General features: G+C 45.9%; 1 long non-coding RNA gene across 1 annotated transcript in view; it reads left to right on the top strand.

Moving 5' to 3' along the window:
* Positions 1-637: 637 nt before the first annotated feature.
* Positions 638-26,822, top strand: part of LOC131404331 (uncharacterized) — a 201,845-nt gene continuing 175,660 nt past the window's right edge. Inside the window, exon 1 of the long non-coding RNA XR_009219771.1 lies at positions 638-665. This is a non-coding gene — a long non-coding RNA (uncharacterized LOC131404331). The remainder of the gene's footprint in view (positions 666-26,822) is intronic.

Genomic DNA, 26,822 nt, shown 5'->3' with positions numbered 1-26,822 from the left:
CCCCCAGTGTGGCAGGTTGTTAGGCTCAGGGCCTTACAATTGCTATAAGCCTCCAGCCTTTAGTCTCTTGTCAGCTCTTTGAGGATTGCAGCTGGGTGGGGCTGGCCTCAGGCATGGGAGCACCAATTGTTTCAGGCTTTGGAAGGTGGGGCAAACCCCCTATGTGGGTCTTTGAGAGGCACAAGTCTTCTGCAGCTGACAAGTCCTGCTGCCCACAGGTCCACACACACAGTCAACACAGTCCTGCCCCGTGTACGCACCCGGACCTCCCAAAGCAGACCCAGTCTCTCCACGGCGGGAGCCCCACACTCTCCGCCACTGCCCCACACTCTCCACCTGCTCCTTGTGCACGCCCTGCCTCACTGAAGTGGGCTCAGTTGCCAGGCTGCAGAGAATCCAGTCACCAATCTATGCAGGCCCACAAGTTGCCTGAGGTCTTGTTGTTGGGTGGGGCCAGTCTCTAGGGTGGGCTGCCTGCCCTGGCTGAGCTGGATTAAATTGGTGCTCTATCAGGTGGGGCTGACCCTGGGCTAGCAGGCCCCAGGGAGAACTCCAATGGCATCTGTGTCAGCACGCCCACATCAGGCCACAACAATGGCCGCCACCAATGTCCTAGTTCCTGGAGAGGTCTCACCTCTCACCGAGATGCACTCAGAGCCTATTAGGTGAGTCTCTTCACCAAAGCACTGTGCACCTTTCTTTCTGGTGATTTTAGGTTCTTTCTTAAATGGGTGAGTTTGCGCGTGGGCTCTTTAAGAGCCGGTTTTACTTTCTTTGTGAACCAGCTTTTCTGGGGGTACTCCCCAATGTTTTAGTAGCAGGCAACGTCAGATATTATGCCACTCATCTCAGTTGTGCTGGGTCCACAAAATGCCCACAGCTGGGGCGCTCCCCGGCTTAGAGACCCGCACCTCCAGGGAGGGACGTGTACCTGTGAGCTGCTCCCGGGCGGCCATGAGGCGCTGCGGCTTGTGAAGGCGGCGTTTTTCCTCTCCAGAAGGGAGTCTCTGCCTCTTCTACCTCAGTTAGGATTGTCCGTTGTTGCAGGAGTTCCTCTCATCCAGTTTTCAGTTCTGTCTCAGGGGTAATTTTTCCACGAGTAGTTGTAAATTGGCTGTGTCCGCGGGAGGAGGTGAGTTCAGAGTCTGCCTACGCCGCCATCTTGACTTCTAAAAAATCTAAAAATCATTCTTAACTCACATACAAAAACAAGCAGTGGGCTGGTTTTGGTCTGTGGAGTGTTGTTTGCCATCTCTGGTTTAGAATAAGATCTCATGATAGACGAAGAGCTGGATGGGTCAACTAGCATGGAGAAGCTGCTCCCAGACCTACACGCCTGTGGATTCTGGATGGGATGGGATATAGGGCTGAAACTGAAGAATAGAACTGTTTTCTGTACTTTTCTGGATTCCATAGGGGCTTCCCTGGCTATCAATAAGTTGTTTAGTAATGGAGTGTACCACCCCTTTTCCCATAATTAAGGCTGTGGCAATGGGGTTTTACATTGCTTTATACTAATTAAATTTTGAAATACTTATTCCTATATTTCTATAAATCATATCACAGTATTCAAAAAATCCAATAATAAAACAAAAGCCATACATATTTTGGCTATAATATGCTCCTCTGTATACTGATACAGCCGGGTAACACCTGGGGCTGGGCCGTGAGCACCTGGACCTCCCTGTGGCCTCAGTTGCCCATCTGGGAAATGGGCAGAACCTCCTAAGTAGCTATAAGACGTGCTTTTGCCCAACTGACTGCTCCAACTTGTAAGGTTCTCAGACCTTCTGCAGACACACAGTGTTTTATTTACCCTCCCAAGTCTCAATCTCTTCCCTCACTGAGTACTAAGTGATCTTTTCTAATTTCCAGAGATTTATGTGGTCTTGATTTGAAAATACCCAAGAATCCCTGGGCTTTGTCTTTTCTCCTAGCAGTATAGCTGAGGGGTAGCTGTGCATCAAAATAAGATGATTAGGAAGATTGACTTACAAGATTCTTGACGAAGAGCCCAACCATTTTCCTTGGCCTGGGCACAAGTCTCTAGATTTCCTTAAAATAAATCATCAATATCATGTCAAATTCAGACTCCAAAACCACTAAATCCCTCCTCCCCCAACCCATCACCCCCAGAATAAAAGGATTCATGTTGTTACATGTCCATTCTTTTCTGCTCTTTGGAGGCAGTTATTCCTCATTAGAGAGAATGTTTGGGATGCTCCCACTGACTGTTGCCTTATCTATGCTCCAAGAGCTCTGTCTGACTTCCCAGCTACCACCCCAGACTGTTTCTCCTTCTCTGACACTCATAATCTTTTAGAAGTTGATATAAGAGGAAGGGATCAAGGAGAAGAGAAGCCCTAGAGAAAATAAGGGCTCATGTTGAGGACCCTTGTTCCTGACACTCCTTCTGCCCTGATGGCCTGGAAAGGAGCCAGCCACTAGATACACCCAGGACCGAAAATGTGTGTGACCCACAGAACTCGAACCCAAGCACCCTACGAAAGGGATTTCACAGAACCAATGATGGCAAACTTTGTCATGTACATTTCCAACAAGTCAAAGCTCACAGGACTTGCCTGGCTCTTGGCGGAGAGCCCTCCCCTCGTTGTTGTGGTGTGGGAAAGATGGATGCACTTTTCTCAGCTCCAGGGCTCCAGTCAAAACCCACTTTCTTTTTTTTTTGTGAGGAAGATCAGCCCTGAGCTAACATCTGTGCTAATCCTCCTCTTTTTGCTGAGGAAGATCAGCTCTGAGCTAACATCTATTGCTAATCCTCCTCCTTTTTCTTTTTTTTTTCCCCAAAGCCCCAGTAGATAGTTGTATGTCATAGTTGCACATCCTTCTGGTTGCTGTATGTGGGATACGGCCTCAGCGTGGCCGGAGAAACGGTGAGTTGGTGCGCGACCGGGATCCGAACCCAGGCCACCAGTAGCAGAGCTTGCGCACTTAACCACTAAGCCACGGGGCCGGCCCAAAACCCACTTTCTATCATGAGGCACAAGGTTGGTTCGGCTGGCTTCCCACAAATCTGGTTCTGAAGGAAGCGTACAGCTCGCCTGAAAACACATGCATCCTCTTCTTCCATTTAATCTTTCTTCCACATGCCTTTTGGATTAATGCTGGCATTTTGTTTCCATCTGTTTTCAACGCTTGGTTAGAAACGTACAAGTCCAGCTCTAGCCCTCTGGAGGTCTGGGGGTCCTCCACAGGGTGCTCCTCCAGAGCAGAGTCCACGGAACATCACCTGCATGTCTTATTTCAAATCAACAAACACTGAGTGAGTACTCCTGGTGTGCCTGGCACTGTGCTATCCCTCAGGCACTTGCTAGATGCCACGTCATGCCACTGCTCAAAATTTGGCACAAGCTCCCATTTCACTTGGAGTAAAGGCTCAAGTCATTAGCATGACCTACAAGACCTAAATGACCCCCTCCTCCTCACTTCTCTGGCCTCATCTCCTGCCATTGTCCCTCTTACTTCCCATAGCCACCCTGACCTCATCACTCTTCTGTGATCATGCCTGCCACCTTCTGCCTTAGTGCTTTTGCACTGGTGGTTCCCTCCCCTCCACCAGAGTGCCCTTTGCCCAGTGTGGCTAACTTCCTCACCTTCTTCAAGTCTTTGCTCAAATCCACCTTGTCAACAAGGCTTAAACTGACAATTCTGTTGAAAATTGCACCCTTCAGCAGCACCCCTGATACCCCTTCTTGCCCAACTCTACATTTTCTTATTCTGTAGCACTCATCGCCTACTGCCTGGGCCCAGTTCCCTGGAAAACATAGCTTGAAGGAATGCAATTCCAGCGAAGCAGAAATAAGAGAAAAGGGAGATGAAGCATAGAAAGGGGAGAGAGCAAACCTAACGGGGTATGTTTCCAAATGATCGTAGCCTTGTAACAAGCGATGGCTCAGCCCCACAGGACTTCTTCAGAGAGGCTGAATAAAGCTAATGGATCTCTAAACAATCTGCCCAGAGTGGAGAAAAGCATATACCCTTCAGTATCTGTCTCCCACTGTTCAAAGTCTGCCCCACGGGTGTTAACTCCCGTGTACTTCCAGGTGATGGGAAAGCACGTCAGTGCAAAGGCAGCCCCTCACCTTAATGGCAACCAGCGTGGAAGGTGGGAGTCAAGAGACGCAGCACAGGCAGCAGCTAGGGGCTCTTGGGCACACTTGTGAGCAACATGAGGGACAGTCCTCACAGCTGGCCCCCAAATCCGCAAGAATGGCAGTGGTGGATGGAGGCGTCAGCGGCTCCAGGACTGCAGACATAGACCAAACCATTGCCAGGGCTGCTCCTCCCAGGCAAGGTCTGTGTGTGGATCTGGACTGTGCAGCAACTGAATCCTGTACCACCTTCCAACATGGTATCCATCCCCCCAGCTAGAATATAAGCTCCATAAAAGCAAGATCTTTGTCTGTCTTTGTTCCCTGATGCATCTCAAGAGTCTAGAAAAAGGCCTGGCATGTGATTGGTCTTCAGCACACTGTTGGAAGAATGAAAGGGCTATGATAATGAATGCGATACAAACCCTGCCCTCAATGAGCTTACAGTGCCCAAGAAGACACAGACAAGCAAACAGCTCATTGCAGTGCAGAATGGGAGCACTCTGCTGGCCAAAAGCCAGGCGGCTGCAGGAGCACTTGGCAGAGCCTCGGGCAACTGATCTCTGAGTCTGGTGCTTCAACTTTAGGCGTGACAGGTTGTGCCCAGCCTGGTATATCTGATAAAATGAGGATACTGAAGTAGGAAGTTGAGATTTGGGCTCTAACCCCAACCTCAGCTGCTAATCGGCCGTAGGATCTTTCGAGAGTTCTCTAAATAACAGTAATTGTTGTTTATCAAGTACTCACTTTCTGCCAGATCACAGGCTGAGTAATTTACTGTCTTAGGCTGTTCAGGCTGCTATAATAGAGTACCATAGACTGGCTGGCTTATAAACAACAGAAATTTATTTCTCATAGTTCTGGAGGCTGGGAAGCCCAAGATCAAGGCACTGGCAGATTTGGTGTCTAGTTCATAGAAGGCTGTCTTTTCACTGTGTCCTCACAAGGCAGAAGGGATTAGGGACTTAGTTCCCTAGGGTCTCTTTTATAAAAGCATTAATCCCATTCATGAGGGTGGAGCTCTAATCATCTCCAAAAGTCCTCCCCGCCTAATGCCATTACCTCGGGGGGTTAGGATTTAAGATATGAATTTGGGGGAGGACACAAATATTTAGTCCATTACAATTTACAACAATTCAATGAGAGAGATATGATGATCTTCATTTAATAGACAGAAATCTAAGCTGAACCCAGAAACATTCAATGAACCTACCCAAGTTCTTCTGGGTAAGAAGCAGCAGAGCTAGGATTTGAACTTGAATCTTCCTCTGCCAGGGCTAAGCTCATAATCACCTCCCTCTAGCACTGTACAGCTGGGTTGTAGTATCCGCTTTTGTAAAATGAAAAGATTAGACTACATAATCTTTAAAGCCCTTTCTCATTAATCTGCATCCTAAACATGTCAAGGTCAAAGAGAAGTGATCCAGCCCAGACTTGATGGGAAGTGATGGGATGTTGTCCAGGACAAATACACCTGTGGTGTCCTGTGAGCCACCAACCAGCCTCCTTCCAGCCCCCAGACCAGTGGGCACTGGTCACTCTCTTCCATACATGAAGACACGAGCACGAGATCAGCCTGGCCAGAGTAAAGGAGGAACTTGATGTGGGATCATGAAGATACACACAGAGCGTCCTCCAGCAGTTCCAAGTTATGACACAGGATTTACGGAAGCCCAGCTACTCACTCACTACACAGCCTGACGGTTGGAGGCGCCAGAGCAAGTGAGGTCAAAGCCTGTGACTCAGCAAATGCAACTTAGGGCCTCCATCATTGACCTAGATCACCACTGTCTGATAGAAATATAATACGAGCCACACACGTAATTTTACATTTTCTAGTAGCCATACTTTAAAAAGTAAAAAGAAAGAGGTGAGATTAATATTGATAATATATTTCATTTAACCCAGTATATGCAAAATATTATGATTTCAACATGTAATCAATATAAAAAATCTATTGAGATATCTTACACTCTATTTTTCACACTTCATCTGAAATCTGGTGTATATTTCCCTTAGAGCACATCTCAATTCAGAAGCCACATTTCAAGTGCTCAGTATGAATCAAGTGCTCGTCCAGGAATTGTGCCTGCTCAATCGGACAGTGTAGGCCCAGTGTCTGCTGGTGTTGATGGAGAGCACACACATACCAGAGCAACACAAATAACAAGGAACTTTGTCAAATCCCTGCAGCATCAGGACCAGCAAACAACATGAGTTATAGCCCTGCACCCAGGCCGCTGGGTGCAGCACTGGGAACAGGCGGAGGCCCAGGGGAAATGGACACCAGCCTGAATTCATACACACAGAGTACAAAGTGAGAGGAAGTCAGCTGCTCGTGGGGGAAAAGAGACATCTGGCTTGATGCCCTTTGATGTTCAGTTCACCTTCTAACATCAAGAGTAGAGGGCCAAGAAAAAATACTGGAGGCCTTTAAGTAATCGAGGCAAGAAGTCAGAGTTCCCTGGTCAGTTTCTTGGGAAATAAGTTTCATATGAGACTCGGGAGAGGGGGAAAATTGTCGAAAATGCATAAAGTTAACAATTTGCGTATTTAAGTGGTGTCAAACCACAGAAGCCTGGAGTCCTAACACGTTAATGAGAGCCTCAGCCCCAAACTCATTTACACTGAAATTAATTGCTGCTCGAACCAGATCCACATAAGCAAACGGTAGCAGAGAAGATGTGTGTTTTTCAAAACTGAAGAACTTGGAGACTGCTGGGGAGGGATTGTGGTTTTTCCAGGAATGGGATGGATTGAAATGGATTTTAAAAAAAGAAAGCAAGCAAGAAAAGAAAACATTTCCAACTCTGCTTTGTAGCTCCCCTACGCCAACCAAACATTCAACGCAATGAAGGAAGGGTGACATTTCTGCCACCAGGAGAAAGCGGGTTCCTTCCCTGACACGGTACCTCCCAGTGTAGACACTCCCTGGGCCCATCCCCTCAGCCCCTCCCCCCTCAAGAGCAAACCATATGGGCGACACTTCAGAACTACACTTGGGGAGTGTTTACTTGCTGCGTTTGTGAGGTTGAGACTGAGCCACATGGAAGGCACATGGAGGAAATGCGCTGTAATAATCTTATGCTTATAATTCTGAGAGAAGGATGGCAGAGTCAAGGATGGGATTGATCAGGTTCCAAATCTATTTCCTGGAGTCAAATTTAAAAAAGAGATGTTAGGGGCAAAAATCTCTAACGATGTGGGTATGTTGCAGCAAGTTACAAGTTTATTTCTACTGGTGTTTGTACAGATTTTTTAAATCTGTTGCATTCTTCTCGTATGTACTAGCCCATCTCTGCCAAAGCTTACAGAACTCTGAAAACTGCCTCCTGTAATATAGTCTTATCAAATTCAGAAAATCTGATTTTCTAAGAGTTCATTTACAGGACAACTGTCCCCTTTTGCTGTAATGCCGTTATCGTTTTTTTACTGTTATTGTTCAGATTTTAAGTATTACCATCTGAAAATCTTGCCCATTTTCAGTGATGTTAAACATCTCTCCAATCATAGTCTGGCTTCCAATTTCTCCCTGGACACCAAAGCTTCCAGTGGGTCTGTTCCCGTTCCCCGGCACACCCATACAAGAAGACATTTTCAGGCCTGAGGAGTTTCTTCAAAGCCTCTTGCTGAGCTGGCCACTCCCCTGGAGCTGCCTCTGAGTCACTGTTCCCCATTGTCTCTCTCAATTAGGATGCAATGCGATACAGCTCCTGCTGGGAAGTAGATTTTCTGGCTCCCCTAGCATGGCATTTAATTCTACTCACATGCCTCAGGTAGGAAAGCTGTGAGGCAATGAAGAAAAACAGGTGAGCGGGAAAACCAACTTAAGGATGATAAGAGGAATTGCTACCATAGGTGCAGCACTTCACAGTTTTCAAAACGATTCCACACATGATATCTCATTTAACCTCAAAACTACATAATGAGATAGGAATTTAACCTTCTCTTTGTAATGAGGAAACCGTGGCTGGGTTTGCAAACACATCTCCCCGAACATCACACATGTAGCCCACGGTGGAGCTAGGAATTGGAGTAGCTCTTCAGACAAGAAGCCCAGCCCAGTTCTGTCCATGCATCATCTCCTATAGACATCAGCAAATTATCCCAGATAGCAGAGATGTTTTCGTGTAGCCTCACTCAGTCACACTTTGAGTATGTAAGACGCGTTCATCGCACATGAACTCGCCTCTCTTACCTAATGTATTTCTGAGTCTCTTCTCTCTTTTCCTTTTGATGGTGCTTACGTAAAACAATTCCCCTGTTCATCCAAAATGAATATAATAAAAGGAAAAAAGTTAAATTTCAACCGAATATTTATTGAGGGTCTACTATGTGAGAAAAAACTTGATGCTTACTCTCAAGAAATTTGTATCATTTGAGAAGAAAAGCTGTAGATGGTTGAGGGTTAGGTATCAACAGAGTGCCAAGCAACAGCTGCCACCATTGTCACAGCAGGAGAAGCATGCTGGGCTGAGGGAGAACCTGTCAATTTTGTGGAGAAGGAGGAATATGAGCAGATGCTGGGAGGGACTCCCAACTTCCCCAAGACAAATCACAAGGAGCGCTTGTTAAACATATGGATTCCTGGATTCAGTCCTGAATCAGGATTTCCAGGAGAAAGTCCTGGTAAACTAAGTATTTAACCTGTGCCTCAGGGGCTCCTTATCGTCGGGAAGGCTGGGGGCAATGGGAGGCATGAGTCAGCTCCAGAGACTGAGATGGGCCAGCCCTGGAGAATTTCTGTGTGCTGTGAGTGGGGAGGGGACAGGGCAGGAAATATAGTGAAAGAGATGGAGAGCAGTGAGACATAAAATTATGACAAATACCAACAGAGGACTTAATTACAAAATGAGGGCAGGAATAGCAAGCAGTCAGCAGGCTGCAGGACGGAGAGAGGGAAGGCTCTAGGCAAGAAGGGATCCTGGCTCGCACCTGCCCCTGAGATGGGAGGGGGCGTACACTGAGGGTCAGCAGGTGGGTGGGGCCCTAACTTCTGGGGCATCACTTGCTGGGACAGTACCCGCTTGTCCTTTTGCTTCCAGCTGAGAGTTGGGTGGGGCAGCAGAGTGACCTAAGTTGCTACATGAACATACCTTTTTGCTCAATACCTGAATTCGTTTTTGATCTTCATTCAGGTGTTATCTATGACCAAGCTCTAGGAAACCCCAGGGAAATTTTGTGCCAGAGGAAGCCTCTAGCAGCCATGGCGAAGGCAGAAAGGTTCTTGGTCTAGGGGAAATCTGGGTTCAAAGCCCCAGTTCCACAAGAACCTCAAGGTGCAAAATCATGTCTTTCATTCTTGGTTTCTTCCTCAATTAAATGACAATACCTAATACTTGTATAGTACTTACTACTTGCCCAGCACTGTCCTATGTATTTTCATAGGTTTTAACTCATTTAAGTCTCACAACAGCCATGTAAAAAGGTGCTTTTCCTGTCCCCACTTCACAGATGAGAAAACTGAAGCACAGAGAGGGTAAAACACTTGCCCTCCAAGTAATTGACAGAGGCAAGATTCAAACTCGGGCAGTCTGGATCCAGAGCCTGCACACTTAACCACTATCCCTTACCTCCTCTCTAAGAACACTGGCTGGCCAACACAGCAAGAACAGGTGTGTCGTGTGCGTCAGTGTATGTGAGTTTGTCGTGTGTAGGGGGGAGGTAATCTACTTCGATGAGATGACAGAGCTGGTGAATGGCACCACAATAGATTCTAAGACAGAAGTTGATTCTAGGCTAGGATGGGTTAGGCAATCTTCATGAAGCAAGTCCCCTCTGATGGAGAAAGCCCAGAGGAGTGAATGGGGTCCATATGGATGGAGACTGACAGGAAGGGAATTTGCACCAAGGGGGTTCCTTTATTCAGTTCAGCAGTGGGTTAGTGAGTGCCCGGTAGATGCCAGGCCCCATTGCAGACACAGGAGACACAGTGGTGAGTAAACAGACACCCTCCCTGCCTTCATGGTACTTACAGTCTAGTAGGGGAGATGGACAAAAAAGAAAGCCAACAAATGAATAGAACAGAAAAGTGATGAGCTTCATGAAGGAAAGATCTGGAGAATAACAATTGGGTGACTGTTTTAGCTAGAGTGTAGGAAGGCCTGTCTAAGGAGGGATCATCTCAGCTGAGACATGCAAGAAAGTGAAAGACCAGCATAGTTAGAGAGCACTGGACAAGGAAGAGGGGCCAGAAGATGAGGGTGGGAGACAGGTGCCCCTCGAGGCCACCAGAAGGAGGCTGGAGTCAAGTGCAGTGGGGAGACATTAAGGACTTTAAGCCAGAAACAGACACTATCCAATTTATGTTTTAAGAAAAAAAAATCTCTGGCTGACTGTGAGGAGAATAGCTCACAGAAACCCGGTTAGGGTGTTGGTATTGGCCAGGCAGGAGTGGATGGTGGCCCAACAGGTGGTGGAGAGAAGGAGCAAGATTTGAGATGTATTTTAGAGGTAGAATCCACAGGTGCTCATAACTTTGTAGAGCTGTCCACCATCGTAGAACAAGTTGCATAGACGGCAGCAGGATTCAGACATCAAATGGATGTCTTTGTGCCAAGCATAAATCCAAAAGAAGAGGGTGAGAAAGACCACGCACTTCCACAGCTTGTACCAGTGGGAAGGACAGATGAACACAAAGAGATGCTCTGTCTCAGAAAAAGTGGTTCTGGTCTGCTCCAGGTACACACAACTTTGAAAGGTGAATGCAAGAGCCAGATCCTCTCAAGTGCTGTCGAATGAACCCGAATTTAGGGCAGTGATCCAAGGGGGAATGATAGGCAGATGTTCTGTGGAACTGCCGGCACCGACCCCACACTCGGCACTCACAGTCAGACAGACAACTGCAGTGACTGAGGGTGTCCTGGGACATGGCGTCATGCCGGGAGACCCTGAGTAGCAAACAGACTCGAACTGCTAGGGAGAGGAGATGGCCAACAGGGACAACAGCCCCTGAGAGCATTAGCACAGGGGCGAGCACACGGGGGCTCCAAGGGCAGGGGAGTCCGGGGGGCCTCTCAGTGGTCGTGGCCGCGGACTATTAGCCAGGGACAAGGCGTGCTGGAAGGGGAGTAAAACTGCCCTTGGATTTGGAATTCTTAGTACTATATTTCCTTTTCAATAGACTTTTCCTTTTAAATAAAACCAGTAGTGTCCCAGTAAATTATTCTGCTAGCTTCCTAATCTTATTTCTTCATTTATTTATTTAATGCATGGTTCCTGACACAATATTTTAGGCCAGGGCTTCTCAAACTTTAACATGACATGAATCACCTGGGCAACTGGTTAAAACACAGATTCTGGTTCTGTAGGTCTAGGGTGTGGCCTGAGATTCTGCATTTTTTATTAGTTCTCCAGTGATGCTGACCGTGCTGGTCCTTGAACCACACTTTGAGTAGGGAGACTATGGCCCAATTAGACACTATTTTCACCTCCCTTTGGTCCATTTCTTACTCCACTTTGACTTTAAAATGAGTTCATTCACTCCTTACTAGAGTACCTACTATATACTATATACCTACTCTATGCTATATATATATATTATATATATATTATATATATATATATAATATATATATAGTATATATACTATGTATATATATACTATATACTATATAATATATATTTTATATATACTATAAAAAGGCAATGGGTTGAGTGTTGAGAGACAGAAATAAGTATGATCCAGTGTTATCTTTAAGGAAATTACAATCTGGTTGAGTGGAGAGATGGGGACTAACACAGAGTATAAGGCTGCCTCCGCTGGGCCTCCTACTTCATTGGAATTATAATGCATTGCCCCTCTTAATCCTCACTACTCCCTGAAATAGGAATTGTCTCTAACTTACAGAGAAGGAAAACCAGGCCAAGAAAAGTTAAGTAGATTTTTCAAGCTCACATAGCCACTGAAAAGTTGGATTTTTATTTAAATTTGGGTGTCTGACCCCAAAGTTCAAACTCTTGCCATCAAGCCTTACTGAGGACACAGATCTATGTAAATACCCAAAACACTGGGCATCATGTGATGAGTGCAAGATGAGAAGTACAAACAGCTTGCTGAATGAGTTCAGCAGGTGGGGTGGTAGATGACAGAAATATGGACCTATCGTAAATTTACTAAATTTGACTGGTTTAACAGAAAACAGCAGCAATGAGGACTTCATGTTGAAAACATCTTTTTAAATGTTGCAGAAAAGAGACTGGTTTCCTTGTTTGTTCATAAATTCTCCTTTTATGGACTGCAATTCCAAAGTCCAGGAAGCCGCTTGCGCAGCCAAGAGAGGCTGGCATCTCTGGCTCACAGCTCCAGATGCTAGCAGACATTTTGTCTGCAAACACCCAGAATGAGGGCTGCCCATCCTGGGAGCAATCGTCTATTACATGTCTGCCTCAGTCTGAACAGAGAGCAGAGCTCAGCCCGGAAATCCAGGATGTGAGCATGCTTATTACCCGGAATTATTTGGCTAAATCTGCAGCCCTGTCACAGTGAGGTTTTCTTCCACTGGCACCATTGCTTTTTAGGCCCCTTGCTCTCAGTTTTGCCCTCCCACTTACCCACACAGATGGCTCCCTCTCAGCTCCGCCAGCTACTGCCTGCACTGACCACTAACAAGGAGCCCCCGCGGCAGCATGTCTGGGACTCAGAAATGACTCCACTTTCTCTGCCGCTGAGTCATTGTTATTGGGACTAGGACAGGAAGACCAAAACCTAGGAAAACCCGAGTCTCAGTAGCGAGGGCCCCTCCCTACACAGCCGCACTCGGGGCTCCACCTGAGCCCAGTGTTCCTGCACGGTGGCAAAACATTCCATTTCATGTTTGGAACGGAAAGGACAAGAGAACCAAGACAGTCTGTCATTAAACACTGAACTACCTGGAAGTCAGGCCCCCCTTGGGTCTATGAGAAGGTTTTAGTCACATTCTCTATTTACTCAACTCTAATGCAGGCTTTCTATTTCCTGCATAGGATGCAGTAAACTGACACACATTAATTAGAGAAAGGATCCCTGTAAACACTCCCAGACAGGCATCCCTTCCCAAAAGCTCAGAGCAGCTTCCTCTCTGGACCTGTCACTATTCCTGATCCCATTCACTTCTGGGGACAGAAACCACACCAGGTCACAGATGCAAAGGGCAGCTTGTGTGGGGGTGTTCCCTCACACTGGATCACCCTGACCCCATGTACGGGGCCTCACGGAGCTATTTTTGTGCAGTCACACACACCCCCAGGTGCCAGCAGTATGCTTTGTCATTAAGTAGACATGAGAGGGACCTGAAGGCACCAGTATTTCTTTTGCCAAACATTGTGGAGACAGTTTCTGGAATCACTGAAAATCCCATTTATTTCCACAAGCTGCTGACAATGGGGGCAGCACGCAGCATCCAAGGATGACACTTTAATACAAATTGAGCCCTTCCATAATGAAACGATCTGGGTTTTAGGGGTGATTTGTTTAAAAGCCACATCATAAATCAGCTGTTGGTTCTTCTTTATTCCAGGCCTGGCAGGCTCACCTTCACACTGAATTAATGGCATCTGAAACTTAACCTTCCAGCCCCAGAGCCTGCTAGAAAGAACACGCGCTCAATGACTTCCAGCCAAAGCAGCAAGAACTTAAATTGTTCCACATTTTTAGTAAATGGGCCAGGAACCCATGGGGCGACTCCCATTGACCTGGGTACTCAGCATATTGATCAAATGAAGAGGATAGAGACAGGGTTTGCAACGACCAGATCTGGGAGAACATTTACTGACATTGGCAGACCAAACCTAGACGACAGCAATTCATGTTCTTAAGTACAACCAGAGTGAGTCTCAGCCTGAAGAAAAGCCCAGAAACATGACATTAATTGCCAATAACAGCTTGGCTGGGTAGGGGGTGGAGGTGAGGTAAGTGGAAGTGAAGAGAGGAGGGAGGGAAGGTGTGCAGAACCGCCTGCCAGGGAGAGTAGAGGGAGCCAAAGCTTTGTCTAAGGAGCTGGGCATCGGGACTCTTTCCAGCTTTTTGGTTCTCTGATGCTAAAAAGAGAAATTGGATTGCTCAGGAAAAAGTAGCTTTGGAGCTCGCTGGGACAGGGCCTAGGAGTTGATGCTGTAGGTTGGCCTCGATGAGAAGCTCTTGTGAGCCAGGCACTGTGCTAACCACCAGAGACATGAAGACAATAAAGATAAGCACGCTCTTCAAGGAGCTAGCCTTCTGTCATGGAGACAAACATGAAAATGGACTTGATGGTTTAGTATGATGAACAGCTGCTCTAGGTCTATGCGAGGTTCTGGGGTACAATAAGGAGCAGGAGATACAGCCCTTTTCTCCCAGATGCTCACAGTCTAGCGGGGGAGGGATACGAGAACAGAAAGCCACTACTCCAAGTGATAGGGACTATGAGGAGGTGCCACAGAAGCCCATGGGAGGACCACCCAGACGGGGGCACTCAGGGGCATCTTCTCAGAAGAGGGGTGTTCAACTGAGACCTGAGGATGAGCAGGAGCTCACTACATGGGGGTGGGGGCCAAGGAAGGGGGCACAGAGGAGGGGCACGTGATGCTGTTGGAGAGGGACTAGGACATATGAGGCTCAGAGGTGAGAGGAGGCACAGCATGCTCGTGAAACTAAGAGGAACACAGGAAGACTCGAGGACAAAATGCTGGGGAAAGGTGAGAGATACAGCTGGACAGCAGGCAGGGCCTCTGTGCAGCACACAGCAGGAGCTTAGTAGAGGCATGAGAGGAGTGCTATGGGTGCACAGAGAAGGGAGCCATGGAATTTGCTGAGGATGGCTGGAGAAGGCTGTGTGGGGGGAAAAAAAAAGGCCTCTTAAAGGATGACTAGGCATTTTCCAGAAGAAATGAGAACATTCCAGGCAGAAGAAATGGTGTGTGCAAGGGCATTTTGGCACTTTGAAAATTAACCCTATTCTCTCCCCCAATCCCAGGTGAGGTCCAAGATGAACGACATACCATACACCAAATTCTATTCTGTAAGGTCATATCAAGGTCAATTTAGCAGCCTCAAGCTCCGGACAAAGTGGAGGGAACTGGCAATAAGTAATACTTGCTTATATGGGTCAGGTTTCTTTTGCAGAGGGATCATTCTGCTGAGAAGGGCCTACATATCCCAAATCAGAAACATAGCCCAGCCAACTGGAAAAGCTTCAAGGGGAACCAGGAAAATGATTGCCTCTTTGAGGAGGTTCCTGTAAGAAGTTGTTGCCTCGTTAACAATATAAAAATCCCCTCAAAACAAGGACCCTCAGAAATTACTTCTCTTTAATAAGCAACACTTACTATGTGCCAGGCACTGTGTTAAGTGCTCCATAAGCATCATGTCGCTTATTCCTCTAATCAGGCCAATGAAGGGTAAGTATTCCTGTTACTTTACAGATGAAAAAACTGAAGTTAAATATCCTGCCCAAAGTCTCAGGATGGTTGGTAAATGGCAGCTGGGGGAGGAACTAGGACCCTGTGGGCCATATTTCCCAACACTATGGCCTGCCACTTCCTGTGGACAGGTAACAGTGTCACCAAACCACCTCCTCACGATGCCACTGGAGAGAACAACATGGAGACCAGCAAGAGAAAGACTATTTCACAGGTGCAGATGTACCAAAAAGATTACTGCAGGGTTCACCTGAAGTTAGAGCCTTTTCACCTTCTCAGGCAATGACTGGCAGCCAACTCTCTTCAACTTACTAAAGATAAAGTTGCCTCTTCCTCGAGGCATCTGGACCATCTCACATGTGAGACTTCTTCACTCACCTTTTCTTGTGTGATCCCCAACATGCCAATTTTGCAGGTGGGGAAATCAAGATTCAGAGCTATTAAATATCCTTCCCAAAGTCTCGCTGCTATTAAAGTACTCGAGCCAGGACTCAAATGAGGTTCGATTTGAATTCAGGAACTAAGCCTTTCCATAACACCCACCACCTCATGGCAGAGTGGAAGGGAACCATGGACCTTCCCAGGAGGAGACTCCTTGTAGCCAGTGAAAGAAAGCTAAGGACCCACTATGCAAGGCCTTTCGCTAAGAGAAATTGCACTTTACAAGGATGCTGACATGTCCATTCTGCCAAACACAAGTTCTTCCCCCAAACAAAAAAAAAGAAAAAAGACAGTTATCAGTGCCAAAAGAGAGAGAAAGGGAACATCTGTAGATGAATACAATGCTTGCTCCTCCAGCCAAAGTTATGGTTAAACTTTCCACTCTCAGATGCCATTGTTGGAGAGTAACTCTTACGCTGTGGATTCTTTATAACATAAGACAACATAAATAAAGGACGGGGGAGGATGGGCCCCATGGGACCTGGGGTAGAATAACAAGCAGGTTGCTTGGGGAGGGGAGGCCTGCAGAAGGAGGAGCCCATCTGTGTAGACTTGTACAGATGAAAGCTTCATTGTATTCGTGCCCAAATGTATAGACTCTTGAGCTGCCTGTAATCTTGTTCAGAGTGCTGAAAGGTGATGTCAGAGAAAGAGCACCAGCCAGAAAGGAGACCTGGGTTCAAGCCCTGGTCTCACCCCATTCCAGGAGTCACAGAAGCTCCCTTGTCTCTCATTTTCTTTGTCTGTAACATGAAGAAATTGGACTAGATGATCTCCAAGACCTCTTCCAGCTCAAAAGCATGTGATCATAACTCTAGTGCCTTTCTCTTCAAATTCTTGAAGGGCCCACAGAGATGGGGCCCACCTGAGAGACTAGCCCACATATCCAAGACCATGAGAAGGTATTACTAAAGAGGATGGAGCCTAAAGATAAATACTGTCCTCATCATAGCCTTGGCCAAGACCACCCTGCAGTCCAGTCACAAGCCCTGGACACCAGACTCACATAACACTGAAATATCCACTCTCGCTATCTATAGCCACACATGCTCACCTACACCTGTCCCTTCCTTCTACTGCCAGCCTGTGCCTGCTAGGCCAATAGGCTTGGGCATTTGGAGAAGCCAGAAGATGAACAGACCCCAATCTCAAAATGAAGATGCCCACAAGAAGGCAGAGAGCTTGTCCTAGGCTTGAGACGATATGTGTAGCCATTGAGAGCAATGGGTTCTGAGTGAGCCAGGACTGTCTCTTACAAGCTGTGAGATCTAAGAGATTTCACCTCTTTGAACCTAAGTTTCCAGACACGTAAAATAATGATGATGATAATATGACCTGATAAGAAATGGTCTATCTCATAGAGTCATTGTGATTATCAAATTACATATAAAACTTACAAATGTGATTATCAAAGTACGTACAAATTACCTATAAAACTCTAAGACTTGATAAATGAAGCAATTGCTGCTCCCAGGGCAAGTCCACGGGTGATGACCAGGAGTCTAGGAGCAGGGCTAAGGCTTTGTATATATGAAGCTCAGTTCACACTCAACCAGTCCTTTGCCCATCAAAATTGTCTCAAATTGCTACACACTTGGTGGAAGGAAGAGGAATCACTCTCTAGAGGTGGCAGGAAATATGATGCAGGTACATGGGAGGGGATCTGGCCACTCGGGCCAGACTAGGGAGTCTACCAGTCACCACCTAGAAGCATGAGCCTCCTGGGGCCATGGAGGGAGGGAAGTTCAAAGAGGTGTCTCTTTCCTGACTAAAGCAACTTCACAGAAAGTGAGTCAGGACAGTCCCCGAGAGGAGGCTGTAGCTCCGTGGTGCAGGGGTCTTCTCCTGTGCACTGCTGGAGCCCCAGCTGGATCCCCAGCACCCGACATGGAGCTGGCCCATTATGGACACTGATTAAATATTTGTTGACTGGATGAGTGATTAGAAATGGAGAGGCTGACAGAACAGAAATCCCAGTGAGCGAACTAACAGGGCTGAAGACCTAATATGGCTGGAGTGGCCTCCAGACCAGGGATGTCCCAGAGGTTGAGGTAACCTGGAAAACTAAGGATAGCACTTGGGAAATCCAGACTAGAGAGAGGGTCAGACTGTGAGTCACCTGTCCTTCAAACCCAGGACCTGCCTGAGAAGGGAGCTGAGGAATGTAAACCCGTGAGTCAGCGGGTTATCTGTGCTGCTACCTTCTGAGTCACCGCCTGAGCCCCTGTGGGCCTGCCCTCAGGTGTGAGGGGTATGGAGGTGTGTGTGGCCGTGTGTTTATATCTATATCCACACACTGGGCAGACACCACCAGCCGAGATGAGTCAAGAGTTTTTCTCACGTTTTATTTAAGCTATGGCACTGGGCTGTCCCGTCAGTGACTCACTGCTTACTTGCCCTCCCCCAGGAGAAATGCCTTCCAACAGAAGTGAAGCTTGGCATGCCTCACGGTGTGTCAGGGGCCATGAGATCTGCTTACTAGCCAGGTTCTGTCTGTCTTCAGGAGGCCCGTGTTTCCAGGCTCCCTGTGAGCGCCCCCTTGAGATGAGACCCAGGCCCAAGGCTGAGCATGGTGCCTTATCCCAAGCCTACCAGGAACGCTCTCCTCCTCCTCAAAAAGCCCTCCTTAGTCTGCCCCTCTTTCCCCTTACGGCCACTTGCTTCTGTATTGGCTCCTAGGGGATAATTACAGAAAAGGCAGCTCCCTCCCTGGCTATTGCAATCTATTATTAGAAAACTCTTGAAGTCTCCAAAGCCTTCCCAATTCCCCTCCCCCACCCTGCTAAAAGAATTTCTAGTAAATCATTCTTCTTGCCACTGAAATCATTTCTGACATTATTACAAGATTAACTTTCTTCAGATGTAGTTCATTGCTCAGAAACTCCCATCTCACACCAAATTCAGTAAAAATGTCTTGTCCCTAACACTTTATAGTTCATTGCCAGCCACATGAAGGGTGAGAAGGGGTAGTTTCTGGCAGCCATGTCTGTACCATGTGGCCCTGGCCACAGCTGAGCATCCAGGGGTGAGCCCCTGACCTGACCTGGGCCAGTCTGAATCTCTTTCTGGGAAATTATGAATAGAGGCTCAGAAATTCCAGTCTCAGTCTGGGCTAAAGGCTTAAAAAGTAAGACTCAAAGACTCAGGAGTGGTGGGGGGCCATTTTCTCATGATGTGACCAGGAAAGCTTAGAGAGCAGGTCCACAGCGAGGGCAGGATGAAGCTGACATGCACAGAGAGCCCCAGGTGGGAGAAAAAATTATTACCCAGGTCCCTTACAGTTCCCAGTCCTCGGGGTTCAGTGCTACCCAAAAAGTACTTTCTCCAGTTTTAATATATAAACACGGAGGGTGGAAGATGAAATGGTTAAATGTCCACTTGCCATAGAAAATTTAATTAGAAGAGTATTTAAAATCACATCATATATAAAATAATATAATATTTTTAAAAAATTTTTCCACACTCAGAAAGAAAGGAAGAAGAAGGAAGAAAGGAAGGAAAGAAGGAATTAGAAGAAAGGAAAGAAAGAAAAGAAAGCAATTTATAGTGTCAAAAATGTTATGTTTTTCGGGGGCTGGCCTGGTGGTGAAGGCGATTAAGTGCATGTGCTCTGCTTCAGGGCCCAGGGATCCCCGTTTGGATCCTGGGTGTGCACCGATGCAGCGCTTGGCGAGCCATGCTGTGGCGGCGTCCCATATAAAGTGGAGGAAGATGGGCACGATGTTAGCCCAGGGCCAGTCTTCCTCAGCAAAAAAAGAGGAGGATTGGCAGATGTTAGCACAGGGCTGATCTCACAAAAAAAAAAAAAAAAAAAAAGTCATGTTTTTCATTCTTAGTATAAGTGACTATTCATGATCTAAAAGTGACCTTTAAAGGGTTCATTTACAATTACATCCATCACTTACAAGTGGGAAGCCCTATTTCTAGGAAGAATCACTTAATCTGTATTAAATTTATCTGCCTTATTTCCCCCATAGTTTCTATCTAAAGAACTCTAAAGCAACTCAAAAGGGCATTAAGGTTGTTTCAGGCTGGGCCTTAACCAAACACTACCATCTTGTTTAAAACAAAGTAATTGAGAGAGTTCCCTGTAACATGAGAGCCTTTGTGTGGCCTCAAATCTGAGGGTGCTCCCATGGAATCATTTGGATAAATCCTCACTTACATTCAGGCACATACATTTCTTTATCTCATTTAAACTTTACAAGCACCATCTGAGGTAAGCATCATTATCTTTATTCTATAGATAGGGTATCCAATGTACTCAGGGGACAGGTAAGACCATCCAGCACATGGGAGAGCTAGTTTTGGAAGTCAGAGTGTTCTGACTCCTGCTCTAGCTGGCAGGTGAAGAAGGTGGGCTTGTAAGTTTTGGGAGGCCTTCTCTCTCACCTGTAAATCATGCCATTTGGGCAAACTCATACTAACTTCCACCTCACATGAAGAAGAAAGAAGCTTGCTATCAAGCTGCCAAATTGCCTTTAAAGCAAGTCGAACCACTCAGCAAACTCAGGCTAACTTTACTGAGCACCTACCACGGACCATGGGCTCTGCTTCGTTTTATCATTAGAATTTCCAAAATCAGGTAGGCATGAACCACACTTGAAGAACAAGCTTGAAATATCAGCAAGTCTGGAAATCTGGGCCTTAGGAAGGAGATGGAGTAAGACAGAGTGGAGAGTGATGAGAATATGCAGCTTCCTACCAGGACTTCTTGTAGGAAAGGCGGGAATCGGTAGGCATGTTAACCTACTAACTGAATTTAACTCTACCGGGGCACATAAATAGTGGTTCATAATTTTTTCTTTAATTGAAATTTACATTTTTAAAAATTATTAATTGCCTCAGAGCATGAGTGACCCCAAAGCTGTTTTACAAGAGACAAATAAGCTCCCAGCCAAGATGACAGGATCTCTGAAGAATCCATGGTCTGTCTGTTTCTCTCTCTCTCTCAGGTTTTTGGTTCCCGGATGTGGAAGCCTAGAAGGAAAGGGAAGTGTAGGAGGCAAGAGAAGGGAAAAAGCGAAGAACGAACGTTCTCTGAGAAGCGCTTTTATAATAGCAATAAAACCAGCCAGCATTTATTAAGCATTTACTATAGGTCAGTCACTGAGCTAGTGCTTGACAAAAGTTATCTCATGTCATCTTCACAAACAGCGTAAAAGGGGGACATTATCCTCATACTTCCACAGAGGAAGAAACTGAGGTCCTAGGTCACTCAGCCAGTAGGCGGCAGAGTCACTCAGCTCAGAGCCTGGGCCCTTAATCCCCAAGTACCCTGACAGACTCCTACAGCCCGTCTTGATGTTGGTCCCCAGCTGAGTATGACCAAATCGCATGGCCCACATCCATTCACCAATCTAAAATCCAGGCCGGGCGCTGGGGAAGTAGTAAGAGTCACTGTGACTTGAGACAAAGAGAGCACATCAGCACCCCAGACTAAAGGCCTAGGGGCTCAGACCCACGCAACTTTCCTGCCATCCTTTTGTCATGCACACTTTGTCAGGCACGGAGTTGGCAGCCTCCCCTAACCAGAATCCTGGAATCTCGGGAAAGTCCCAAAGGGAAAAGGAACTGTCAATCAGATAGATGATTGTTCTGAAAGCCCTGGCCTAAATGTAAACAGGTTAAATTGCTCTTGAAAGGCCAGAAACCGAAGAGACAGGGTGCCCTCATTCTCTTGTTCCCAGAGGCCCCCAAATGTCCCCAGGGAAGCAAAAAGGAACCACTGCACTGAAGCATCTTGTTTTGATTGCACTGAAAATATTCTCTGTCACAGCCCAGACTCTGTGGAAACTAAAGGAGCATTCTCGCTCTGTAGGCAGAACACAGAGTGCCGTGCGGAGAGCCCGCTCCCTTCACTCGAGGGTATGACATCCAAGAATGCTTTCATAGTTGCGCTGTGCTGCCTGATTCCGTCTGGAATGCACAGACTTCATCCTTTGATCTTCAATACGGCTGCTTGGAGGGGCCAGGATCCCAGCACTTGCAGCTAGTTACGTCCTAATTCTCCACTGATTCTGCCTCCACCCGAAGTTCTTGGACACAATTCTGCAACTACATTCTGAAGTCCCTCCCCCTTGCCTCTCATCTCATCCCACTCCTGAGAGCACCCTCAACTCCAGACCCTTAACACCCTGCCTCCCTGCCAGCAGGCCAGCCTCGCCACCTATGACCTTCCTCAGTCCTGTAGGCATGAAGGGAAGCTTGTTCCTCCTCTTCTCAAGACTGCTTCTACACTGTTTCCTGTACCCCAAAGGTGAGGACCAAACATCTAGATGCTTGGAAACAAGCATCTGGGTAATCCGCTGGGGGTTTTTTGGTTTGTTTGTTTTTTGTTTTTCATCCAGATGTTGGCGTCATGTAGACCCTGCCTGGAAGTCCTGCGGCCACAGCTAGAAGTTGTATTTTCTATTACAATTCAGCATAAGTCGCAACAACTAGATGTGAGATGCTATTTGTCCTTTCTAGCACCATGCCCAAGAACAAGACCCGGGGTCTTAATCTGCTCAAAGAAATGTAGTTGTGAATATGCCACTCTCTTTTTAAAAGACAGAAAGAGAAAAAAACAGTAAAAGCAAGATTCTAGAGTCTGCTTATAGTAGGCTGAATGGTGGCCCCAGAGATACCAGGTCCTAATCTCTGGAACCTATAATGTTACCTTATTTGGAAAAAGCATCTTTGCGGATGTGAATAAGTTAAGGGTCTTGAGATGGAGACACGATCTTGAGATAATCATCTTGGATTATCCAGGTGAGCCCCAAATGGCATCACATGTATCCTTGTAAAAAGGAAGCAGAGGGAGAGTTGACACCTACAGAAGAGGAAAAGCCTGTGTGAAGATGGAGGCAGAGATTGGAATGATGCAGACACAGCCGAGGAATGCTGGCAGCCACCAGAAGCTAGAAGAGGCAAAAAGGGAGCCTCTGGATGGAGCACGGCCCTGCTGACTTGGTTTTAGACTTCTGGAACAGTGAGAAAATAAATTTCTTTTGTTTTAATCCACCAACTTTGTTGTAATTTGTTACAGCAATCACAGGAAACTAATACAGTGTTCATTTTGAAGAGCCACTGAGACAAGCTTGGAGATGGAGGTAAAAGAAGGAACAAGTAGGACTAATAGACTGTAAGATCCTCTACACACAGGAAGTTTCATTGGTGACTGATGTTTGTATCTGTCTGGAGTCCGTTCAGATTAAAGAGCTTCTGCAGAGCAGAGGGAGAATAATGCCACCAACAGTGGCATTAGGGGTGTGGGTGAGGAAAGAGCTCTTAGTTGGGGTCCTGCCAGTGGGTTCAGGAGTACTCAAGACCTGCTTTGGTTCAGCCAGTCCTCCTCCCTGTGAGTTCCTAAGAGAGATGGGAGCACAAAGAAAAATAGCACATATAAAACCAATGTACCTCATCTAACCATCTAACTGGGTTGGGGCCTGAAACATCATTGCAGAGATTCCTGGTAAGGTGGGCTGACACATGTGTCCCAGACAATTGGCTGAAGGCTCTTATCAACTTCTGGCCAGTTATAGAAAACCAAAGAGATGAGCTCTCACAAACCTGTGTGGGTTGGTAAACACACCAGCCCATTGTCCTTCAGATACTACCCACTAGCAAATACAGCTCTATGTCCTGGATTTGATTAATCTAATTAATAACTCATCCTCCCTGTTAGACACAAGAAGGGAAGTGGAAATAGAGCTAAGCTCATCCCTCTCCTACAAACAGGAACAATTTTGGAACCACAACCTCTCCAAGACTGTTGATTGAAATCTCTATTTTAGGACATGGATGATGAGAGTGAATCACACCTTCTGCCCATTTCAGCTTCCTTCTCTCACCTCCACCAAGGGAAAGAGACATCAAGCCAACTTTCCCGGGGTGCTGCCTTATGCCACACACTGTTCTAGGCACTGGAGACAGAGCATTAACAGGACCGACACAGTCCCTGCCTCCATGAAGGGCCATAAATTCCCTCCTGGGCCCTAAGTCTTCACTACTCTGAAACACAATCCAAGAAAGCCCATCCTAAGTTTCATCCCTACCAACATCCAGTATACTACAGTCAAACTGTACAGCCAGTGCCATATTGGTCTTAAAACATGAGAACGACAATTTTTGCAAGAAACACGTCTTAAGAGTATGAGAATCAAATCAAATAAATCTCTTTGAAGAACATGAAACACCGTAAAAATACAAGGCATTTGTAATTGTAATCCATAACCAGTTAGGTCAGAGAATCAGAAAATTGTGCTGCTGAGGTCACAACTTTGTGGTCTCATTAACTGTATTTATTTTCATGTCACATCCTGGACTTAAACCTCAAACAGCTGATTAAGACCAATAGAAACCAGCTGACTCCCATCTATCCTCCTTGAGGATCAGCCAGTAGCACTAGCTTCCTTTACAGAGGATGATGTGTTCTTTTTGAAACATGAAGAAAGAACAGAAAGAAGACACTTCACAAGGCCCAGGAAAATCCAGGTCCGTGAATAAGCATCCCATATATCTAGAGGTGAAAAAGGAGAAGGAAGAGGAAGAAGAAGGAAGAGGAGGAGGAAGCGGAGGAGGAGGCAAATATTTGTAAATATGCTTTTGTATGTAATATGTAAATTTGTATGTAAATATGTAAATTTGTTTTGATGTGGAGATGAGAGCTCTGTGAATGGTCGTTAAAGGAGACTTTGCTCTTTATTTGATAACCATATCCATGAGCAAACACTAAAACTGAAGCTAATGGAAACCGAAACAGTTGTTCCAAAATGATGAAATTTGGAGATTAAGTCTAATTGTTTAATGCTAGTAAAAACAAGTCCATTTTGACTAATTCCATGAGAAGTGGTACAAAGCTTTCTCTCCAGGATCTGTGGTTACCTGGGTGGCACACATCCAGAATCAAATGTCTTTGTTCTCCTAGTCCTTCAGTCCAAGCTTATCAATGACATTCAAGAAACTTCCCACTAGACCACAACACATTAGGAAGAACAACCATTGTTTGGATCAAAAAGAGCGAAAGTGTACCACAGTAGAAGAAACAATAATAGAAAAGAGAAAAGAAAGAAGAGGAAGTGACAGAGATAAAAACAGAGCAGGAACATGTAATTTGAAGAAGAAAGTGGGAACACGCCACTTTAGAGGTTTGGTTGAACTGAATGAACCAAAGACAAAATCAGTAAACTGTTCCCATTATCCTTGGCTTCAGTTGGGTTAATTATGTCCTTAGAGAACAGGCTGTCCAAGAGTTCACTTTGGTATTTCACAATCATTCACTCATTCACTCACTTATTCATTCAACAATAACTTGTAGAATGTGCAGGGTCCTGAGCTTAGTTTTCAGGAGGTAGAAAGGTGAGCACAAACCTCAGGGTAGAATTCGATAGAGACATGAGACGTAAATGCAAATGTGTAATACTAGTGTGACCTTTACACAGGAAGAGTAGAGCTTGATAGGGCACATCTTTAAAAATAAACGTTTTTAAATAATATTTTTTAATTCACAGAAAAATTGTGAATAGAGCATAGGGTTTCCATATACCCCACGCTCAAGTTCTCTATTTTTAACATCTTACATTAGTATAGTACATTTGTCACAACTAATGAACCAATATTGATTAATTATTGTTAACTAAAGTTCATACTCCATTCAAATTTCCTGAGTTTTTACAAATACGTTTTTTCTGTTCCAGGATCTCATTCAGGATACCACGTTGTATTTAGTCATTATGTTGCCTTAGGCTTCTTGCAACTTTGACAGATGAAAATATGAATTTTTAAAGCATCTTTATTTTTTCTTTCTTATACTGTCTTTCCAAACAGGCTTGGTGGACTGGTCATTTCTCTGTTCCTAGATGGAATCTTGAGCTGGTCCCAAAACTTTTCCAGTCTCTCTCAGATAATACATCCTATTCAAATACAAAATTGTTATGTCCAATTTAGTGTAATAATGGGTCAAAATTGAAGGTCAAGAATCAGAAAAGGAATAAACAGGGAAGAAATGAGCAGAGAAACTTGAGGACCCACGAAAGTAGAATATCATAGAGGCTAAGAAGGAGAGAATCTTAAGAAAGAAGGATGATCAGATGCTGAAGAGAGGACCTGGTAGAGAAGGAGGAACAAAGGACTTGGCGATCAGGAGTTCATGTAAAACCTTCAGGAAAACAGTTATACAGAGTGGTAAGAGAGGAAGCCTTAAGGAGTGAATATGTGGCCAGAGATGAAGGCCACTACTTTAGAGTCCTCTCTTGAGAAGCTGAGTGGTAAATATGAAGAGAAAAATAGGCTGACACTTTAAATGGGGAGCAGCATGTTTGAGGGATGCGCTCTGGAGTTGGGGTATATGGTAGTCAGCTCCTAAAAGCTTCCCAATAATCCCCCCTCCTGATATTCACACGCTGTTTGATCTTCTCCTTTTGTATGTGGGCTGGGTTAGTGATTCACTTCTAACAAAGAGAACACAGCAAAAATGATGGGATGTCATGTCTGAGATTAGGTTATAAAAGACTGTGATTTTATCTTACTTGTACTCTCTCTTTCTCTGACTCTTCTTGGCTTGTTCACTCTGATGAAGCAAGCTGCCATGTTATGAGCTGCCCTATGGAGAGGCCGACATGGTGAGGAACTGAGGGCAGCCTCCAGCCAACAGCCAGTGAGGAACTAAGACCCTCAGACCAAGAGCCCATGAGGAACTGAGTGCTGCCAACAATCACGTGAATGTGCATGGAAGCAGATCCATCCCTGACTGAGCCTTGATGTGGACAGCAGCCCTAGCCAACACTCTGCAGTCTGTGAGAGATCCTGAAGCAGAGGGCTCATTTAAGCCAGGTTCTGATTCCTGACCTACAGAAAACTGTGAGATAAGAAATGTTGTTTTAAGGGGCTGGCCCCGGGGCATGGTAGTTA

The sequence above is a fragment of the Diceros bicornis genome, chromosome 4 (assembly GCF_020826845.1).
Source record: "Diceros bicornis minor isolate mBicDic1 chromosome 4, mDicBic1.mat.cur, whole genome shotgun sequence".
In the NCBI taxonomy this organism is placed as follows: Eukaryota; Metazoa; Chordata; class Mammalia; order Perissodactyla; family Rhinocerotidae; genus Diceros; species Diceros bicornis.
Note: the sequence above shows the minus strand (reverse complement) of the source record. Positions and strands in the feature narration are given on the sequence as shown.